We start from the raw sequence: 22861 nt of genomic DNA on the forward strand, positions 1-22861 counted from the left end.
TGCTTGTTTCCACCAGAGCCTGCTCCCTGTTTTTCAGTCCTGTTCCTGCTTTGCTTCAGCCTGAGTCTATTCCCTGTTCTCTAGGCCTACCCAGCTTTGCCTCCTAGTTTGTTCCTTCTGTTTCTGTTTCTGTTTCCTCTTGGGTTACTGTGTCTGTTAAGTGTACTATCAGTCCTCACCTGTGTATAAGTGTTTTCCTTTGTACTGGGGTTGACTCCTGGGTTCTAGGAGGCAATTCCTGCCCCATTCTTTGTCTAGTATTGTATGTATTTTCAAGTGCCTAACTGTGACCGTGTGCTATTGCTATTTTCCAGGAATTGTCACTGTGTCTCCAGCTGGACCACAAGGGTTTATCTCCTGTATGTAAGTACAATCCTGGTTTGTGCCCTATGGGTTCATAGACAGAATAACGTCTGCTGCCTCCTTCCTATGGGGCTTGCGGTGTGACTATCTGTAAGAGAAATCTGCACAGGGGCACTGTTGTTTCCTGTTGCTGTGGAAAGTTCTGAGCCCTACCTGTGTACAACCTTAGTGGTAACCCCAATGTAGCTGTCCATTACTGATCTGTTCCCTGTTTGTTCACACTAAAGTTGCTATGCCTTCACTATCCTGTTTCTGTGCCTTACTATAGCTTTTCATTTCCAGTGTATGTCTTAAGCTGCCCTTCTGCTTCGGTACAATACCTCCATATGGAGATATTCTGTGACCTCAAGGGGTGCCCCGCCCAGATTCCAGACAGAATGCCCGGAACCATGACACAAAACCCCAGATTTTCAGATTACTTGTGGAACCAAGAGGAACCTCTGTCAAGGAGAAGAGCTGAAGAGCTGGAGGAGGAGTACTGTCCCTTTGCTCGTGACTGTGCTTTGCTGGGCTTGCCTGCAGTTGCTGCTTCTGCCTGAAAGAGAACAAAGACTGGACTTTGTGGTATATTCCTCCCTGTGAAGTGTCTCCAAGGGCTTGGACTGAGCGTGCCTCCTGAAAGGTGAAGCTGGTGGAACCAAGGTGGAAATCCACGCACAGGAGCCGTGTGAAGAAAATTTTGCACCACCTGCAACGCCGCTGTAAAAACGAAGCCCCACCCTTCTCGCAGCTGAAATCGGCACACCACCCGGATTGCAGCTGGGAAATCGACACAACACCTGCATCGTGGATGGAGAAAGGACTCATCATCGGCTTGCGGCTACTAAAATCAATGCAAACCCCATGCAGTGCCGTCTTCCATCACCGTGTGACCGTATTTCGCACTCTGAGCATCATAATCAACGTGAACCTGAGCAGACACAAGGTGCCCCGTCTGGAATTCGATGCAGCGCTCTCTTGCGGGAGATAAAAATGACGCATCGCCTACTCGACCAGGGAAGAAATTACGCACGGCCTCACTAGCGAGTAAGGAATCGACGCATCGTTGACTTTTCCAAAGCAAGCTTGCTCGTGCAGCTTAATTTTTTATGCAAACCAGGTACTTTGTGTAACATTGTTTTATATGGAGTAAGATTCTATTATTTTAAACATTCATAATTTTACTTGTGTATGTTGGATTTTTATCGTTTTGGTCTTGTTTGATTTAGATAAATATTGGTTATTTTTCTAAACTGGTGTGGTGTCCATTTTTTTGTGTTTTCACCTTATTACTGTATGTGTTGGTACAAATACTTTACACATTGCCTTTGAGATAAGCCTGACTGCTTGTGCCAAGCTACCAAGGGGGTGAGCAGGGGTTATCCTAAGTGTGCACCTCCATTACCCTGACTAGATTGAGGGTCCCTGCTTGGACAGAGTGCAAACTGACTGCCAACCAGAGACCCCATTTCTTACAGTTCCAGAATCTTTTTCACACACAATTAAAAACAAACTGGTCTCATATATATTTCACCAAATTTGGACCAAACTTGCACGTAGCCGCCAAGATTCTAAGTGCTGCCACATATTTTTCCACCCCTTCATCAATTAGTTGTTCCCGTTTTAAGAAGTTATGTCGTTCCAGCATGACATTGGGTTGCTCTGCAAAGTGTTTCTGCAACCTTTCAATTGCCTCCATGTATACATTCCAATTGTCACCAGCCTGAGCTCCAGGAGCAGCAATTGGTGGCAAATTATCAAATATTTGCAGTGCAGTAAGACCAAAACTGATGAATAAAAGTGCACATTTCCTGTGTGGGCTGCAACCTCCCACATCTATGGCAATGAGATGATTTTCAAAAAGGCAAAATCACTGAGCCCATTTGATGGTGGGTTTGGCTGGTTGAGCCAAGAAAGGAGGTGGTTGGGTAATTTGTTGACTTGATTGAAAAATCACAATAAAATGTGGTTGTGTCAGGAAGTATTAGTGCCAGAACAGGAGCTGCTGAACAAATCCAGGAATGGAAGGAAGAAACATAGCCAAGCGACAATAAATGAAAATTATAAATTCAAAAGAAACAGTACTTGGAAATACGAGTATGCACCAGAATATAAGCTGTATGTATATTTGAAAATTGTTGGAGAAAATGAAGATGAAAGAAAATACCTTAAACTGTTGTGATGGTAATGCAACAGTGTGGTCTCCTAAATAGATCCATGTTGCAACAGACCCAAACGATGAGGAAAGTCTAATATGGCCGCTGCATCCATATACATCCAGCCGAGCATTGCTGGCAGACAGTTGCCGAGCAACATGAGATGAAGTTGCATGACCTGATTGATGGGTGCGCCTCGAACCAGGAAGGACAAAATACCTCTGAGAAGAAATGTGTGTGTACCACACAACACAAAAGTTGGAGGAAGCTGGAGAGGATTCACATGTCATCAGAAGCAACACAAGTAATTTGCAGGCTCGGGAGGAATGAATGAATCAATCAAGGATTTGTAGAACGCGGCTGACCACCCGTGGGGCCTCAAAGCGCTGTATGTGGGCGTGCTGCTCAGTCGAAGAGCCAGGTCTTGAGGAATGGCTCGATGCGCAGCTTCAAGAGCAGGAGCCAATCTCAAAAACCTGAAAAATGTAGAGAGGTGAAGAAGAAGGAAGTGTTGGTGGGCGAGGCTTGCTCGTCTCCAAATATGCTAATTGAAAAAGCCGGAGACAGCTGGTAAGTTCACACGTTTATTTCCACGCAACTCTCCCATGACAGACAATGACCGTCCAGCTCAGTTTCCAATACAAACTGGCAAGGTCAGCTGGAATGCTCGCCTGCTGCTCCATCTGCCAGCATGAGCCATGTTCAAATATAAACACCATCATACAGAGCGAGTGCACGAGGACTAGTTGGGGTCACTCTCCCTGCTTCACTTAGTAGAGGGAAGAATGGCTGTGTTCTATCATGTAAGCCAAAGTCATCTCTGCCACTGGAGCCACCTTTACCGATTCTAGACTACGAGCTGATGTGGCATCGAAATGCCCGCCCTAAGGTGAGCGGGCCTTCTAACATCATAGCAACCTATTCTTTTCAGCCTGTGACAGGCATGCACAGCATGGCAGTAAAGGACAGGACAAAGTAAGTGATATTCCCTATGCGTTAAAAGAAAACACCCACCACTTTTGCAACATTGATTTTTTTTAAAAAACAAAACCTGGCTTTTTCAACAGCAAAGACATTATAACTGACCCTCAGCAAGAAATTGAAAACTACGAAAAGGGGAAAGAAGGAGGAAGACAAATAAAGAAAACAGTGACAAAAGTTTCAAGTAGGGAAGAAAAGGAATATGCAAGAGTGGGATGAAGGGGCAAGGAGTATATGATGGTGGATGAAAGAGGCATGAGCTGAAATTAAGACTACGAAGTCTTGGTATTCAGCACCCTGACATTAGGTAGCACTGACTGTGTGCTTCTAAAGAATATTTTTCCCGCCAGCCCGAATTATTTTACAAGTTAAGCCCTGTACCCCTCCCTGGCATCAAGGGCTGGCAATTAGTAGTTGACGTTCATCTAAAGTCATAAAGCTCTGTGGGCAAGAACATTTTTAACAAAGAAGGCCTCTGAATCATTCACCACTCTAGCTATGGCGAGAAGCCTGTGGCTGGGTCAGACGTCTTGTCAGATTAGAAATAAAACCTTAAGAGTGGAGGTGAAGAGAACATATCAAATTTACTGGATAAAATTACTAATTGCTCAATAAAAAGTTTGATTTTGAGTGTAAAATGCATTTTGGAGAATGCTGGGGGTTAGGACATTAAAATACCATCATTAATCTGCCAACACAAACATTGTAATAACTTGCATCTAACAACTCTCATGTTACTACTTCAACTGTCCCTAACTTGACTTACCATTACATAAATGCCACTAACTTGGTGTACCACTACATGGACATACCACTAAATCATTACAAGTCTCTTCTCCTTACCCAAACTCTAACCCTAGCCCTAAAGCTCGCCTGACCCAAATACTAGCAATGCTACCCTCTAACCGTACACATACAAGTAAACTACTGCCACTTCTATTATCTGAACCCTTTCAAAGTCCATCTCTAAGCATATCCCTAGTTCTGGCTGCTTCAAAACCTTAATCCTCATTCCTTAGTTCTAACTTTTACTACGAAATAACCTAACAATTACGTTCATCCTTACTCTAAGCCTCTAAACCTAAGCATAATACTGCCAATGTAGAAGTGTTTTTCAGTGATATGTTGTTCCGATGGAGTTGATGTAACGCTAAGTGCTATTATGGTTGTGTGTATGTAGAATTATGTAGCTGTAGTGGAACCTAATAACTCAAGCCGCTCGTTTAGAGGCAACACAGAAAACTGTACCCACTCTATTCATATTTACTCCTGTAAATTTGAGGACATTTTTCCACGATTGAGAAGGAAGTCACGTTGTTGTGAGTGACCAAGGTAAAGGCATTGGTTTCAAGGACCAATGTTTATAACGATAGACAATGTAACAGAATTGTTCCAGGACATAGAAAGACCAACTTCTACCATTTTAAATAAATCTGACATTTCCAGCCTTGAATAATATTTATCTTTAAAAACGAGTCTAATTCACGAAGGAACACTTTCGCTTGCTCTTTTCAATTTGCATTTTGCAGAATGTAGGCAAGATTTAGAAAGCCCTTTTGCAGTTCACTAAATCATACTTTCAGCTCGTACAATAACCTTTGCAAATCTTTCCAAACCTCAAATAGGAGGGGCATGAATGGGGTGCACTTTCCTAATTCTGATTAGGAAAGGAATGCATCAATTATTTGTGTCCGCAAATGCAAATTATTGATCAGCTACCACGAGCAAATTAGGGTGGTAACTGTTTGGAATGGACAAAATGTCTCTTTGGCACATCTTGCCATTGTGAAGCTGGCAACTTTTGGGGGACCAAGGAGTGGTCCAGAGGACTGCTGTCTGCTCCCCCCACCTCTATGTCTTCCAAAAAATATATTTTTTTAAAACGTACTGTGCCCTTCAGGGGCATGGGCTGCATTTAATAGAAAGTATTTCGCATTTTGGAAAGAAAATGCAGAGACGTAGGTCTGCTAAGCTCTGCAGGCATCCCTCCTTACACTAGTAGCCAATCAAACTGTATTGCGAATAAGGTCACATCACAAATTTCGTTCCCATTCACAAACCAATTGGGGAGCAAATTGCACATCCCTTGTTTGCTAATGGGAATTATGTATCCTGGTCCAATGCTTATTAGTGAAAAGTACGCTTGGATCCATACCTACAGGCCCGTTAATCAATATTTGCACGATTAAGCGTTTGGCATGTGACCTCTGTCAATAGTTTTGTGGCTTTCAATCTTGAAAGCATGTGCAGATGCCAGGCACCTCAACCCCCCAACAACCTGTGCCCCTCTAAACTGACTGATTTTCATTGCACAATTTAACCTCCGATTCTATAGTGAAGCTACATCACTGTCTACCATTAGAGTCGTTTTATTGTATTTATTTTCCTCTTTCAAAACTCGAGAAATAAATACTTCATCATTAACCAAAAATCCCAAGTATGTTCCAGCTACCGCTTATGACGGCTTTAAAGGTACCGTCTTCAAGATTCAGTGGCACACAAGGTGCAGCTCCTTTTTGTGAACCTAGAAGTGCATTTTGTGCAGTTATGAATCTTTCCTCGTGTCATAACCCTAATGTACTTGTGGAAACCTAAAGGTTGTCACACTTGGATGGACCGTGGTGGCTGTGTGGTCTAGCATTTGGCAAAACAGTAGAATTATGAGCTTGTGCCGTATAATTTCAAACGTATTTATTTAAACTGTGGGACACCATAGACCTGGCTACGTACCCAACAGTTGCCTCAAAGTTCTACCCTAAGTTCAGTACTGCAATAAGAAATGTATCAGAGCAGGTTTAGAGGTTTTATTTTACAGCACACCCTTGGGGTCTTCTTTACAGTGTCTCCAAAGGCAAGGGATGACTCCTGGGCTCAGTAGTAAGGAGCTATATCCATTGCTTGGATCCATGTTGTGAATTGCCCTGAACCCCTAAGCAAGCCTTTGAATTCAACTAATGACATTTTATGCATTTGTGAGATTGAGCAACTTCACTTACGCTTACCTTTTGACGTTTTCCAAAGTTTCTTCCGTTTCATTATCTTCACCAAACAAGTGTAGTTTTTTTTTAATGCATTTGAAAGTTACAAAACAAATAGCCTTTGTAGGAGAAAACATATTCAAAATGTACTTTTTGTGGGTGTAAAAAAAGGAGTTTTTTTTATATGAATTTATCCTGCTCACATTTTGAGGGAAAACTTGTTGCCGGATGGGATGTAAATAATTCATACAGGTGCAAATTTGTGAACTTTGCACAACTCTGCCGCAACACAAAATGTCATAAATGACCTGGCACTTGCACATTTAGTTCACCATGCTGGTCTAAAGAAATGTTAGAACAATAGCCAGAAATGATTGTCAAGTCTTAAAGAGGTGGAGTGTGCACTGCAGTTTTTATCAATGTCATCTGCTTTGTTTAGTCAGGTCAGAGGACTTCTACATTCTGCTGACCTTTATCTCATAGTCAATCTACCCCTAAGCAGAGGGGACGTGCTGACAGTGGGTAACCTTGTAGACACCTGTGTTAATATTATCTATTGTTTCCATCCACAGTTTTCAATTGATTTTTTCTTTAACTAATTACAAAAAATCTATTCTCAAGAGCTAAATAAGTCAGCTATCTACATATTCATTACTAAATATACTATACTAAAGGAACCTTTCAAGTATGATGAATGAGGAATAACACTAAAGATATGCATACTGCATTTAAATGCTATAAATAAATGTTGAACCAGAAGAGGCTGCAAATCGGGTTGTGCAAGTATTACCCCTAGTTAATGTTAATCTTTACAGTGACACATTACATATTTTTTAATAACCAGGGGCTAGATTGTTAATTTGGTTGAGAGGTCCAACCAAATTATCAATTAGTGTTTTCTTGGTAAAAGCAGGCCACTAGGAGGAATCTTGGGCTCACTCCTATTAGCACATGGCTCAAGCTTCAGACCTGTACAATGGAAAGCATGGAAAGTATATGAAAAAAAAATGTTAAAGTCCTGAAATAAATAATAACACTTCCAAACCAATTGAATAATAAGAAAAAGTATGTAGAAAGTAAAATGGTACCATAATGTCCAAAATCAGATGAAAGGATTAGGAAATGCGATTTTTCTAAACATAGAAGGTCAAAAGAAACTAAGAAACAACAACGAACCAATTTAATTCTATAGGTACATGATACCAGGTCATAGGTGTCTTTCCAGGCTGACCATTAAGGAGTACTTTTTTTTTTTTTAAATATCTTTTATTGCTTTTAACAAGGGATTATGTCTCATAACAAATACAGATACTAAGTTATTCCCAACTGTGTATTATACCCCCCTCCCCCCAGCTCGCATTTTGTCCATCATCTATTGTTCTAATTACAACTCTCCTTGCTGCCACAATATTAGTCGGTAATCCTTATTGTATGTTATGTTGTATTGTTTGTTGACTGCACAGGGTCCGATTCCGAGTCAGATGTGCTATCCTCTGATGTGGAGGCATCCATCGCCTTTAGACTGTCCAGCAGTGTGTCCCAGTGTTTGGTGCTGTCTCGGGGTCTTTGACCTTGCAGCGCTTCTTTCAGCAGTGCTGTGCTTTCGATTTCAGCCCACTTCACTAGTGCGTTTTGCCATCTGTCCACCAGAGGGCCTCCTGGGTCCTTCCAGTGGGAGGTTATTTCCCTCTTGGCGAGTATTAGTGCCAGATCTATGAACCTCTTGGATATTTTTTTTGCTGAGGGGCGAGGAAAATCTCCCAGTAGAGCAACCAGTGGCGTGGGCGAGATTGTTCTTTCTGTGCTGGAGGCTAGTTTCCTGAACACTTCAGTCCAGAACAAGTTTATTCTTGGGCAACTCCATAGTATGTGCAGAAGGTCCGCTGATAATTCTTCGCATCTGGGCTTTTAGAGTTATTTGTGTTAAAGAATTTGGTTATTAATTGTGGAGTCAGGTAAGCTCTATGATAAATGTATAAATTTATCAATTTGAACCTTGCGTTCCTGGATACAGAGTAAATGTGGGAGGTGATTCTGGCCCATTGGGTATCCTCTAGGGTACAATCCAGGTCGGTCTGCCATTTGGATTTAAGTTTGTTCAGTGGGAGACAGGTGGTGTTTTGTAGGGATTTATATATTCTCGATACTACCCCCCTCTGGTCTCCCGTTGTGCAGAGGAGGTGGCAACTTTCGTGTATGTCAGGTTCACTCGATATTGCGCCCCATAGTTTTTGGATAGTATTTATTAAGGCAGAGTGGGAAAGGAATAAGCCCGAGGGTAGGCTGAACCGTTCTTGTAATTCAATATATTTGCAAAGTTTACCATTGTTAAACAAGTCTCCTATTTTCGTGATGTTATACTTTGTCATTTTGTTAGAGTGCTCTATGATGTGTCCCTTCGGGGTGAGGTTTAGCGTTTTAGGAATTGGTCCCAACAATGTCTAGGTGCCTCCCATTCTAATGGGAGCTGTTGCAATAGTTTTTTGGGGTTCAGTAAGATTTTTAAAATGTTTTCTAGAGGACAGTTTAATGAGATTCGTGGGTTGCTATTGTTTAGGAACTCGCTGCTTATCCTTGCTGTCCATTGTAGTTTCCCTGCCCAATAGTAAATCTCTAGGTTTGGTGCAGCTAATCCTCCCTCTGAGGTAGGCCTCTGGAGTGTGTTAAGCGCGATTCTGCGTCTGTTCGATCCCCATATAAAATTCACAATTAGGGAGTCTATGTTTTTGAATACTCTTTTTGGGATTATTAGAGGGATGGTGGAAAAATAGTACAGTAGTCTGGGCAGTGCTATCATTTTTATCAGGGCAACCCTCCCAAAGACAGTCAGGGGGAGTGTATTCCAAAATTGCATATTAGTTTTGAGTCCATTAATAGCTCTCTGTATGTTTCCTTCTAGGAGGTCTTCAATTTTATGGTACACATTGATCCCCAAGTATTTAAATGTACTCGGGGACTAGGGAAGACCTCTAGTATCTGCGGGCTCAGGAGTGTCTGCGGTAAGTGGAAAGATGGTGGATTTTCTCCAGTTGATTCGGAGACCAGGAGCCCTACCGAAATTTTCGAGCATGTCTATTGTCCCTGGTAGGCCAGTGTCCAGCTTTTTGAGAAACAATAGCATGTCGTCTGCTTATAGTGCTATGTGGTGTGTTTGATTGTTAATCGATATACCCTCAAAGTACCTCCCTGTTCTCGCTGTTTGTGCAAGGGGTTCCACTGCCATGACGAACAGGAGGGGGGACAGTGGGCAGCCCTGTCTGGTTCCCCTGCCCACCGGGAAAGAGTCGGAAATAATAAACGTACTCTCGCCGTGGGGTTGGTGTAGAGTAGCCTTGTCCAGCGCGTAAAGCCCTCCCCAAGCCCTAGTTTTAGCATAACCAGTTCCAGATAGTCCCACCGTAGGCTATCAAAGGCTTTTTCTATATCTAATGAGATTATCGCTGCTTGGGGTAGCGTTGTAGTTGATGGCATGGCGTGTAATATTGAGAATAAGCGTCTAATATTTTGCGCTGTACTGCGTTGGGGTATGAATCCTGCCTGGTCTTGATGGATTAGTGACGTCATGTGGGGTAATAGTCTATTTGCCAGTATTCTGCTTAATATTTTATAATCTAGGTTTAACATGGAAAGTGGATGGTATGAGCGAACATCTGTGGGAGGTTTATTGGGTTTTAGTAGGGGGATCATTACGGCCTCATTAGTTGATTGGGGCAGTTTATTGTTATGCCAGGCTTCTGCGTATAGTTCGCATAGTCTAGGAGCCAACAGGTCTTGGTCCAACAGATAAAACTCCATAGGGAGTCCGTCTGTTCTGTTCCAGGGACTTTTCCCCTAGCCATACCCTGTATAGCTGCTTTAATCTCTGCGATTGAGATAGGCACAGCTAGTGCCTGACTGTCCTCTGCGCCTAATGTTGAGAGGGTGAGTGAATCTAATTCCTGGATCTGGGTATTACAGATAGTAACCACTGGGGGGGCGTAGAGGGTTGAGTAGTATTCAAGGAAACATGTGTTTATTTCCTTTTGACCGTGTATGCTGCCCCTTGTGAGTGTCATGATCTCAACTATGGGGGTTTGTTGTTTATGGGGCCTGGCAAGCCATGTTAGCAGGGCTCCTGCTTTATCGCCCTCTGTATGTTGTCTGTTTAGGTGCTGTTTGTAGTCAAAGTGGGACAATCTTGAGCCAGCTTTGACTATTTTAGTTTTCGTCTCGTTCAGGAGGGACATCAATTCGGGATGTGTTGGGAGCTTCGCTCGGTTTCTCTGAGGGAGTCCTCTAGGTTTTTGAGTTCAGTTTCGATAGATTTTCGAACGCCAGTGCTCTCTCCAATGCAGTTACCTCTTGTTACTACTTTGAAGGTTTCCCACTCCAGGGTTCTAGAAGGAGTTGACCCTGCATTTAGAGAGAAAAATTCCTCAATGCTTTGGTGTAGGGTATGTTTGAACGCCTCGTCTTCGAGTGCCTCAGTTCTCAGACGCCAAGTGGGGATTACTGGTCTCTCCCCACCCCATGCCAGTGAAATCATCAGGGGATTATGATCCGATATAGTGCGACTTAGGTATTCGGCTGTTGTTACAATATGTTGCAGTTCCTGGGAGACCAGGAAGGTATCTAGTCTAACGTGTAGATCGTGTGCTGTCGAGTAATAGGAGTAATCTCTGCCTTGTGGATTGTGTTGTCTCCAACAATCTTCAAGTTGCCAGTCTTGTTGCCATTCCGCAAAGTATTTGGCGGTGTTTTGAGTTTGCGTGTGTTGTAAAGGGGGGTGTGGTCTATCTAAGTGTGTGTTAGTTATGCAGTTGAAGTCCCCACCGAGTATTTTTGGGCCTGTAATGGTCGGTCCTAAGTCTCATGATAACTTATCTAGGAAAAGTTTTTGGTCTGAGTTCGGTGCATAGAGACCTCCTATTGTCACTTCTTTTCCATCCAGCCTTCCCCTGATTACCACATATCTCCTTCTTTATCTATCGACGTTAGAAGTGCCTGGAATGGGACCCCTGGACGGATCCATATTAGTACCCCCCTGGCATAAGCGGAGTAGTTAGTGGCAAATATTTGGCCTCTCCATCTTTTTTTGAGCGCTGTGACTTCCTGCTCTAGTAGGTGTGTTTCTTGGAGCAGGGCTATATGTGCTCCTCTGCGTTTAAGGTAGCTATGTACTTTATATCTTTTGGACATGCTATTTAAGCCCCTGATGTTCCATGTTATAATTTTGTAGGTTACAGCCATGTATTATGAATTGTAAATTGTTGACTATGTGTGGGACTGGACCGCTGGACAGGAGTTCTGTTATGTGAGTTGGTTGAGGAGTGAAGACGAGAGTTGTTAGGTTCGTGGATGATTAATGCGACGTGGACCCCTATAACTATAAGAACAAATTTAAACCCCAAATCCCATACCCCAGGACCGGTAACCAAAATTTTCCCCGTCCAAACCATGAACATTCTTAGTTTAAAGTCCTATAGGTGGGAGGCGTGGCAGGGGCCGAGAGCTTCCGTCCCGAGTCGCTCCCGGGGCCCGGCTGTGTCATATCTAGGACCCAACAGAGTGTACTTAGTAAACCTAGCTTAGTAGCAGGGTGGAAGGGGTCTCTACCTGAAGACGGTAAAGGACGTGCCAGTATGCATACAGGGCATGATCTTTGAAGGTAGAGATTAGATAATCTCCTCAGCAGTGCCTGGTGTGATTTTCGGCAGGCTTGTTAAGGTGTCATGCGACAATGAGGAGCTCCCGCAGTCCGAGTCAAGATCCGATGTATTTTCCGGGGATTACGGGCGAGGGCTCGTTCCCCCGCTTAGGGCTGCAGCAGTTTCCACCACGTTTCTCATCTCACATAGGGATTAGTGTTTGGGAGGGGCCGCCATCGTAGTTCGTTTGGAGGATCTGCTGGGTTTTCCACCCGGTTTGCGCAGGGTCCCAGTGGAGTGGTTCAAGGTGGACATATTCTGAGCTTCCAGCCACTCCCAAACTAGTTGCGGCGAGGTGAAGAAGTGCGTTTTACCGTCATGTTCCACCCTGCGTTTAGCTGGGAAGAGCATTGCATATTTTATGCCGTTCTCACGCAATGTGCGTATGGGGACATTAAAGGAGGCCCTTTGTGTTTGCGTTTCCCTGGTGAAATCTGGAAAGATCATGATCCGTTGGTTGTTGCAGGTGATCTCTCTGAGTTGACGTGTTTGTGAGAGAATATAGTCTCTGTCTCTGTATTGGACGTGGTCTAGCTCCTGGGGGTGGGATCCTGTTGGGTACTCTATGTGCTCTTTCTATTGCGAAGAAAGCTGAGAGGCCCTCCGGGGCCACTGTGGTCTTAATCCAGTTTTCTAAGAAGGACTCCATACTGTCTGCGGACGTTTCAGTTTGCTCAGGGATCCCAACCAGCCTAAGGTTACTCCTGCGAGCACGATTTTCTGCGTCTTCTGCTCTGGTTTCTAAGGTTTTGATGCGGGAGGTGAGAGCTGTGGGTTCTGTAGTTGTTGTTTTTTGTGTTAAAGTCACTGCCACAAGCAATGTTTCGTTGGTTCCTACTCTCTCCTTCAGATTGCGATGGTCATCTCTCAGTAGAGTGAGGTCCGTTGCCAAGTTATCTATTTTCTTCTCCAGTGCTTCTCGGGACTCTCTGATGGCCAGGAGAACCGTGTCCAGAGTAGTTTCATGTAGTGACAGATCGTCTGTGGAGTGCGATTTTGTGGGGAGGGTAGTGGGTTTAGTGCTTGCGGCCTCACCCTGGCTCTGCTCTTCACGTTTTTTGTTTTTCCCCATGGTTAAAGGAGTCTTTAGTATTCGTTGATTTTTTTCGGCGGGGGAAGCCGGGGCCGCAGAAACAATGGAGGATGGGAGCAGAGCCAGGGGCGCCCCCAGTAACTTTTCCTCCCCCAGCCAGGTCAGGGGTCCTTGGTGCCAGGGTCCCCCTTCTTAAAGTCCAGAATGGTAGCCTTGCTAGCCTGCAGACCCCGATTTCTGAGCTCTTCCTCTCTTTGATTACAGCGTTGTGGGACAGGTATCTCGCCGGCATTGGGGTTGATAGTTAATTGTCTCCGGCCTCCTGAGCCGTTCTGAGGCCCCCGGTTGCCGGTTTGGGTTCCCCCGGGGGGCGCAACTCCTCTGGGGAGGGGGGGTGGGGTCTCCCATTTCACTCGCCACCCTCCTTTGGGCCGGGGGCTCCCCCGCTCCACTCACCGCTTTTCGTGAGGCCTCAGGGGTCCAGGGCCCAGTTGTGGTTCACACCCGGGTGAGGAGGCCGCAGCCCCTTGGGCGTCCGTCTCTTCCACCTACCGGTTTCACTTCTGCCCAGTTGGAGGATCGTCGGAGTCAGATGGTTCCGCTAGGCCGATTTCAGTCCTCCGGGTCCCGTAGCACTTGCCCCGGCCTCTCCGCTCCCCTCCACAGGATTGCTGCTCATTCAGTTAGTGGCGGCCTCCATTTTGACTCGGGCGGTCGCTGTGTGAAAAATCGTTCTGCGCTGCGTTTAATGCATGATCCGAGTCCATGAGAGTTCCTCTGCGCTCCCACTGCTCTGTGGTATTATTGCCTGCGGCCAGCTTCGGTTTTAAGGCGTCGATCAGGGGTTTTAAGCTGGCCGGGCCCCGTTTGCAGCCCCGGACCTCTTCCCTAAGCATGCGGCTCCATCAGCCGCTAGCCACACCCCCGACCATTAAGGAGTACTTGTTAGGTAAGCCTAGCAGTTCCCCACCTTCAACAATTTTCTCGAGGCAAGACAGGATCCTGAGGCGGATTAGTTTGCCACAAGGCCAGATGTAGGTTTTGCTAAAAACTTCAGTTTGGTGCCACAAGATTGAGAGTGGCTAAGCCAGTAATCATAGCCTCCCAAGTCAACTTGTCGCTAGGGTCTTTCCACAGTCTTCATCTGGTTGTGATTTATAACTTTGGCCTTTCTAATTATGTGCAGATAAGAGTCTTACTAGCTCATGGCTGAGCGTCCCATCCAGACACGAAGCCCTATGCTTGGATTGCACAGTCCCACTAAAGCCTCAAAATGCAGCAGTAAAAATGAAATGCTGCCCTTAGCTGTTGTGTCTATCCCATGAACCGTTGGTGATTCATCCCAGTCCTCTGGAAGCTTAATTTATTCCAAGACCAATAGTTCTTGGGGTTTTGAAGTTCTTCTTGGCTACTCAAGTGTACACATTACAATGGGCAGCTACTAAGGCACCAGAGCACATTTACATGTGGCAGGCAAGTGCAATCACTTTCTTTAGGAAAAGCACATCCACAGTCCAGTCAACTGGGCAGGTGTTTCTTTCTGCCTTTCCTGTTCTTTAAACCCCGGGGGTTACAGGAGGCCAGCTCGTCAGAACCCTGAAAAGCAATCCCAAAGCTTGGTTTCCAGTAAAAGCAGGTAACCCAAAATGAGAGAAGAGAGAATCAATTAACTACTCTGCAGACAATCGCCATGGGAAAACAACTCTGCACTGGAATAACTTTCAACAGTTCTCACATATCTCTGACTTCAAGGGGCAGAGACTTTAGGTACTGCGCATGCAAACATCACAATTTATTTTTAGGTAACTTAACAATTGATGGCTCAGTAGATCTAGATGTGGTTAGATTAATCAACGCAAACCAAACATATTGTAAATCAATTGTTAGCTAATATCTTATGAACTGTAGCGTTGTCACAATGAAAAACAACTGTATCTACAACTGTATAGAGCTACAGTTCTTCCTGAAAACGAAACTAAGGTTTCGACGAAGAAAACAATAAATAGGTTATCCCGCTATTTTGAATATTTGACATACATAGAAAAAAATTGTGCCTATTTCTATCCCACTACAATCATATACTTGACAGAAACCAAAGAAATAAGGCACACTCTTACAGATTTCAGTTAACAGTCTAGGTCCAAGAATAGGACGCTCTGGCTCATGACTAAATTCATCCATACAACCTTATCACTGAGTAAAAGGCTTTGAAATGACTGTTTAGCAGCAAAGTAGATACAAACAAATCAGCTAAGCATCTGTTGAACAGCGTGCCTATTTCAAAGAAAAGTGTCTCTGTTTTAAACAAACTGTATCATATAATATTTCTTAAAGAACGTAGTATGTGCTATGCACAGGATAACAGAACTTGAAAAAAATGGAATCTACCAATTTGGGTATGCCCTTTTGAGATGCTAGACTGCAGCCTGGGAGGCCATTGAGTAGAGAGTAATACCATCTTCTGCAAGAGTACAAGGGCTTAAGCAGCAGTTCTGAAGTTGCTTTCTGGAAGAAACAGTTTCACATTCTTCAGAATAGAGAACTGGTACCAGGCTGTCTTTGTTTTTTGACAAGGTGCTCTTGGAGGGTGAGGTTGGTGTCTGGGCTAATTCCAAGTTACCTGGCATTCAGTTAAAGTTGTAGTTCAAAACCGCATTGGGCCAGGTTTGCACTGTTTCCTATTTGTTGTTCTTGGCACCTAAGGAATTCTGTTTTGGTGGAGTTGAGCTTCAGCTTGGTGTTGTGTCTGGATGATATGGGAGACTGTTGAACCCTTGGCGGCTCCGCAGGTGATAGTTATCTTTTGTGGCCTGGTGGTACTACCAACAAATTTGACTTTTCTGCATGGTCCCAGCAGTTTTCACACATTTTATGGATTCTATTTTCGCTGCAATTAGGACGCCATGGACATTTCAATGCTACTCGGTGCCATAATGTGTGTGATGTGGCCTTAAAATGGCATTGGTAAATTTGGCTTTACCCAATTGGTCAATCTAATCCCCCTGTAAAACCATAGTAGATAGCGCAGAAAATGCACTAATGGCAGGAGAGCTGAATGGCACATGTGGAATAGAATGTGTATTTACACCTCCACATATATCACAAAAATATGGTTGCCAGGACCACTGATGTGTTCTAGCTCGGGTGTCTGTTAAAACCCTAAGTCAGCTCTGAAGCAAACCTTTTAAGCCTGCAAGGCAGAGTGGGTAATATAAAAAACAAATGCCACTCTATTTATTTAAAAAGAGTACCCTCATAGTGACTGAAGGCCCACAAGCTATTTCACTGTGTAAGTTCAGCTATATTTTCCATAACAAAACCCTAGGTGTGATTAAAATTTTTAAATCTATCTCTAGCTGTTAAAATTCAAGTAAAGTCAATCAACGTTTTTTCCTACTTTCATCTCTCTCAACAACAGGAGAAATCGATTCTGTCACCATGTTGGTTCTCAGAGTTTCAAACTGAACAAGTCTGTGTAGGAGCAGAACATGAAACTTTCTCCGAGGGATCAAGTATAGGTCACTTACATCTGGATTGATGGGACCGAAGAGGGAGTCCACTGTAAAACCAAAAACTTGGACTATAAACCCAAGACCACAGAAAATGTCCCAGAATGGAATTTTTATAGCTCCAGTACCTACCAAACAGAGGGCTTCAACAATGACATGTACTTGATCTTGGTCTCATGTTTTGAGACCCTTTCTGCTTGGACCACAACAAGCTGGTGATGTGCAAAGTATGAACTACAACAGAAAGCCAGCATAGACCAACCTGCAGCACACATGTAAGACTGTGATGAGAAGGTGATGGACTGCCGCCCATATTGTTTGACATGGAGCAGGAGTGCAAGGTGCTGGATGTAATGTTTGACCGGGAGTAGGAGTGCAGGGTGCTGGATGAAAAAAAGACCTGCATATGATTTGCCAAAAATGCTTTTTCAAGACCCCAAGGTCCATACTACTGTGATGCTGGTGCAGACAAGGTCTATGTATTAGATATTGTACAGTCCTACTACAAGACATGCCTACATGCCGGAGGTCAAGATTTGTGGGACCAATGCTGCAGCCATGCCTTCTCAGTAGTAGTTCCAGGTAGATCTCTGGCATTACCTTGGGAGATTATCTCTGGATTGCTTACTTCATTCTCTATAGAGTATATGAAGGCTTTTGGGTCATGGCTACACTGGATCCCAAGCCAATGACTGGAATCTAGAACAGTGCTGGATGTCACATTAACTAGAGCACCGAAGCTATGCGCAAGGAATGCGGGCTCTAAAACATTGAGGATGCCATTAAGAAGCTCAGCAAGAGGCACAACTATAACACATGTGGGCATTACCCCCATAGCAGCAAGGACAACTCCTGGCAGCTGACTGGCCAACATGAGACCTCCAGGATCCACAATTTTTCTGCTGGTGTGGCCAACCATGGTGCCGGCACCTGCATCCTACACCAGGTGGGCCAAGAAGGTTTTAGCTACTTGGAAGGCCACTGACCTTCTGCCAACTGTGACCCTTATACTGTCACAGAAGTCTTGGTGAGGACACTTGTCAACAAGACCAGCAGTGAAACTAGAGTCTACTGTAAGCACTAGTTTTTTAAATGGCCAACGTTTGCCTGCACCCTTTTTCTACATTTCATTCCTTTCAACTTCCTGAACATACTGTCTTTATTCCAGTGATGCCAGCATCCAATTCCAGTGGCAGAAGGCACTATTCACTTTGCTTTCTCATGGCCAATGTTACGTTTGGCATGACCTAGGTTAGTGCATTGCTGGCAACTCAAATTCTGACTTGTCTGGAATTCCACTGTCAGAGAGGGGTATAGAACATTGACTGCCTGATTTTGTAGAGTTCTAACTCTAAGTATCCTAATCTTTCTGCCCATCTCATTGGCTAGAGCTTTATCAACCCTGGCTGGCGCTGTTGTTCATAATCCAGCCAACAAGTTGGCACTTGCTAGAGTGGTCTTCCACTAGAGTAGAAACTAAAGCAGAAGGCAAAAATGTGTACCATGACAACCCCATTGGTGTATCCAACCTCTGCTTCATTGCGTCAGTCTAAAATCACTAATAGGTTTCAGTCAACCACAAACTGTTGTTTTTCAATGGTGCTTTACTTTTTCTAGGCGTTGTTTGCTTTAATACTTCAAAAATGCATATCCCTGGTTTCCCCTCACAGTTTTTAATGAACTTGATGTCTTTTTGTTCAATATTTTTTCTTTAATTTTCTAAATTAATTTGGGAATATTATTCTGTTGTTTTCTTGACTTTAAAATTGTTAGTACTTCTTATACTTAACATGTACTTTTTTGGGGATTGCCTGTTGCTTGTGCCAGAGGTACCAGGGGTTGAACTGAGATTCTCGCAGAACTCTGTTTTGTCCTAACCAGACTGTGTTTATTGAGTTGGTGGAGTCTACCAAATTAATGGCCAAATGTCTGGCACTACTCTGTTTCTATTTCCCAAGAGGCCTTCTCTTTCCTTCATTTAGCAAACTTAGCAATGAGATCGCTATACAAAAATTATTGGATCATTCTTCTCAGTACTAGTTTATGCAACCACAGCTCCTCAACCTAAGTAGAACGAATTACTTGTCAAGTCTGGAAAGACCTCACGTCACCAGACAACAAATTACAACATTGAACATACATATACTCATACAGTCAATGAGGCCACTGGTCAGTCAGCTCACCAAATACATTATGAAGTTTAGTGGGGTCTGTAAAAGGTTAATTAAAAAAAGGTAACATTCCCTCTACTCTGCTAATTTCCTTGAAAGGCCATCAGCACAGAAAAGCGTGTGATCTTTGCCCAGCCACATTGAATCAGCCTTTAGTTCTCCTGACATGCACCTATCAAGTATGAGTGAGCTTATTTAAATAACATTATAAGGCAGTACCACTGCAAAACAGCCACCTTATTAACCAGCTACAACATGGAGTTCAGTGGAGCCAGTGACAGATTAAAAAGAAGACACCCCCTCCGTCTGTCTTTTCTTTTCATTACTGAGGCATCAGAACCAAAGTAGCTTAACTTTGCCCAGCTACATCTCGATACTCCAGGTTCTCCTGGTGCCTATTGATGCCCTGCTGCTGCTCCCCTCTGAACCTTGCATTGGTTCCCTCCTCCGGGTTCTCGAGAACAGTGATGAGGCGCAGTGGCCCACTCTCATACATTTCCACATTTGGAAGTAGGAAAGAGGAAGGCTTTCAAAACTAAATTAGGAGAATTCATTTTTTCCATTTACTTGCACTGAAATGATGGTGATTTTAGGAGAGGAAAGCTATAATAAAGTAATTTTTAACTTTAAAAATCGGAAGTCGGGGCGTGGCCTTGCAAGATGGCTGACGGGACGTGCTCCGAGTGAGCTCCCGCTGTCCCGGCACAATCCTGCGATGATCCTGCGGTGCCATATGTGATTGGACCTCCCCCATCGGCGAGGTTTAGAGCCCGAGGGGTAGCGGCGCCTTCTGGCTGCAATTTGGGGCTCTTCATCCCTGGATTAATTCCTTCTTCGTGCAGGGCCTGCTGAGGGCCACAAGGACTTCGGCTGGGCGGGGCGCAGGAGAGGCTCCTGTGCGCCCCCTGTTGGTGGATCATCTCCCCTGTCTCTGGGGGCGGCGGCTGTTCTGCAGGCCCCCCGGACGAAGAATTGGGGGCCCGCTTCTTCCTGGCGCGGGTCATTTTGCCACTTGGTTGGGGCGGCGGCCTGCCGTGTGCGGGCCTCCTGCGGCGCTGCAGAGGACTCTGCAGATTCAGGGCTCGAGCAGGTTGGGGCCTGGGTTGGCTCCAGCACGGATTGGCGGCACTGAAGGGGTGCTTGGCTGGCTGCCTCATGGGAGCGGCCCGGGCACTACCTGGTGGACTGCGCTGCAGCCCTGATGAGGAGGGCTGGGGTGCCCTGTTGGGGGACCCGCCTGGAGGTGGGCATTTCCTTTCCTGATTGTGGACCCATTGGAGTGTGGAGGGTCCACCCGGCTGTGTGAGGATTCTGCGGGGGAGTCGGACCTTCTGGCCCTTGGACCCCCTGTGTGCTGTGACTGCATGGTCATTTGTGGTGAATCCTCAGGGACTTGAGGATTGGACTGCTCTGTTTAGGAGTGTGGTCCTGGACCGTGCTCTATTGCCACCCTCTGACTTAGCTATAGTGGTGTTGCATTTTGATTGTCATTGAGTGGCTGGTGAGATGGAGAGGCATCGGCAATCCACTACCCCACAAGGGAATACTATGGAGCAATATACTATGCCTGCCCAGTTGCCACAGCACAGACTCGTATGGGGGGTCCTGAGGAGGTTCGGGAACCGTCGGCCCCGGCGGAGGAGCCTACCCGCTCTGAACTGCTGGCTGCAATACAGGGCTCCCGTGTGGTCCTCGAGGGGAAGATCGAAGCTGTGGCTGTGGAGGTAAACCTTCTTCGGACGGACCTTCGTAAGGTTTCTGATAAGGTCAAAGTGGAGGAGAGGTCCATTGTGGACTTTCAAACGGAGGTAAGCACTCTGCACAAGCAGATGGCACAGTCACTTCCACGTTTGGGATGTTGGAGGGCTCGGAGGGCAGATCCCGTAGGAACAAAGTGCGCCTCCGTGGGTTTCCGGAACGAGCGGAGGGCTCCTCGGCAGAGGGCTTTGTGGAGCAATGGATCACGGATGTGCTGAAACCTGAGGGTTTGTGTAGGGCGTTTGTGGTGGAGCGAGCACACAGGGCTCTGGTCGCCCATCCTAGACCTGGAGCGCCTTCAAGGGCCATTATCACGTGCCTCTTGAACTATAAAGATAAGGACTGTATCCTACGGGCTGCTCGAGAGACTGACAGGGCTGTGTTTGAAAACTGCAAGATCTCCATCTCTCCGGACTACACAAACAAAGTTCAGACCTCCAGAAAGGGGTTTTTGGAGGTGAAGGCTAAACTGCGCGCCATGAACATCAGATATATGCTATTATAGCTGGCACGTCTGAAGGTGCTCTCAGGGGGCAAATCGCACTTTTTTGAACTTTTCCTTCCTGAGGAGGTTTGGAGATGGTTGGAAATATGGGACAAGGCTGGCACGGGTCGCTCTGTGCGGCCCACCAAGGGGGCTGCTCGTGCTTCTGGTGTGGACGATATGCATTGAAGGAAGCGTAGGGAGAGCCAGACACAGATCTCTGCCCAAGGGGCTGACATGTCCAATAGCAGGGTTGAAATTCAGCAGGACGGTACTATGACTGTTGTGGGGCCTGAGATGGCTGTTGAGAGCAGTGAACCATTGGATGCACGAGTGGCACTGCGTTCTGTTGACACTTGATATTGTTCGCTCCTGGTTGGTGCTGTCTAAATGGGAGCGCTGGGGTGCTTGGGTTTGTGTCTCAGGAGCGCACTCTGTATGGTCTGGGATCCCGGGCACTGTGATGGGCATGGCTACCAGGAGACACTGTATGGAATTGATCAACAAGATGAGGGGGGGTCTGTTATTTTTCTACCTTTTAGCTGATAAAAGTCTTAGGCACACTGACCTCTGTTTACGGGGATGGGGGTGGTTACTTCCACTGTTGTGGTAGGAAGTGGGACATTGGGTATTAGGCTGTTGTCCTGGCAGCATACATATATATGGATCTACACTATGTTTTGATGCATCTGTTTTACTGTTTATCCTGGGTGGGTTGTGGTTGGTTAGTTTGTGAAGGTTTGCATGTGTTTGTTGGTTACATCAGCAGTGCATGGATGTGTGTGAGATATGATGTACGGACTTGCAATGCTTTTGCTACTCTGGAGGGAGGGGGGGAGGAGAATTAAGGGGGATGGAATTTCTGCACCACTCACATGGGAAGACAAATTAACACACTGACATGGAATGTCAGAGGGTTGAAAACCTATACTATGCGTTACAGGGTGCACTCTTTTCTAAGGCGACATAAGATTCATGGAACCTGTCTCCAGGAAATGCACATGACTGAGGAGGAGTCGCAAAAACTGGCTAAGAAGTGGCAGGAGCAGATGTTCTCCTCGTCCTTCTCCTCATATGCAAGGGGTGTGATGGCTTAGATTGCGCCGGGTGTCCCATTTACGCGTAGCTATAGCGAAGCAGATGTGGATGGGAGATATATACTTGTACAGGGCACACTGGATGGATTACCACTTACTATTCTCAACACTTATGCACCTAACATAGACGAACAAGCTTTCTTTGACAATGTCCATGCGGTACTGGGGGAGGGTGTTGGTGATCCCCTAATATGGGCAGGAGATTATAATTGTATATTGGATGGTGAAAGGGATCGCTATCCGGCTAAACTGGGTGCCAAGCCTCTGATGGTAAGGTCTCTCACAGAGGTTATGCATAACTTAGGGCTCTGGGATGGATGGAGGGAACTGCATCCAGCAAGCACGGAGTATACTTGTCACTCGAAGACGCATAATACATATAGTCGTCTGGACCGTTTCCTCTTGGGTGGCTTAACTCGTTCACAGGTGGGGGACATCAAACATCTAGGGAGGTTTTTATCTGATCAAGCACCAGTGTTGCTGCAAATGCAGTGGGGAGCTGATACGGAGGTGAGGCGCAGTTGGCGCATGCCTACGAATTTCCTGATAGATGCGTGCTGTTGTGAGAAAATAGCGGTGGCTCTTGGAGACTATATGGATCACAATTGGGGGGTGACAGACTCCTGGGGAGTGGAATGGGAAGCCCTGAAGGTGGTTTATGAGAG

General features: G+C 45.4%; 1 pseudogene; it reads left to right on the plus strand.

Annotated features, from left to right (window-relative positions):
* Nucleotides 1-17770, plus strand: part of LOC138296732 (glutamine synthetase-like) — a 107887-nt pseudogene extending 90117 nt beyond the window's left edge.
* The last annotated feature ends 5091 nt before the right edge of the window (nucleotides 17771-22861 follow it).

Source organism: Pleurodeles waltl, chromosome 1_1, assembly GCF_031143425.1.
Source record: "Pleurodeles waltl isolate 20211129_DDA chromosome 1_1, aPleWal1.hap1.20221129, whole genome shotgun sequence".
NCBI classification, from domain to species: domain Eukaryota; kingdom Metazoa; phylum Chordata; class Amphibia; order Caudata; family Salamandridae; genus Pleurodeles; species Pleurodeles waltl.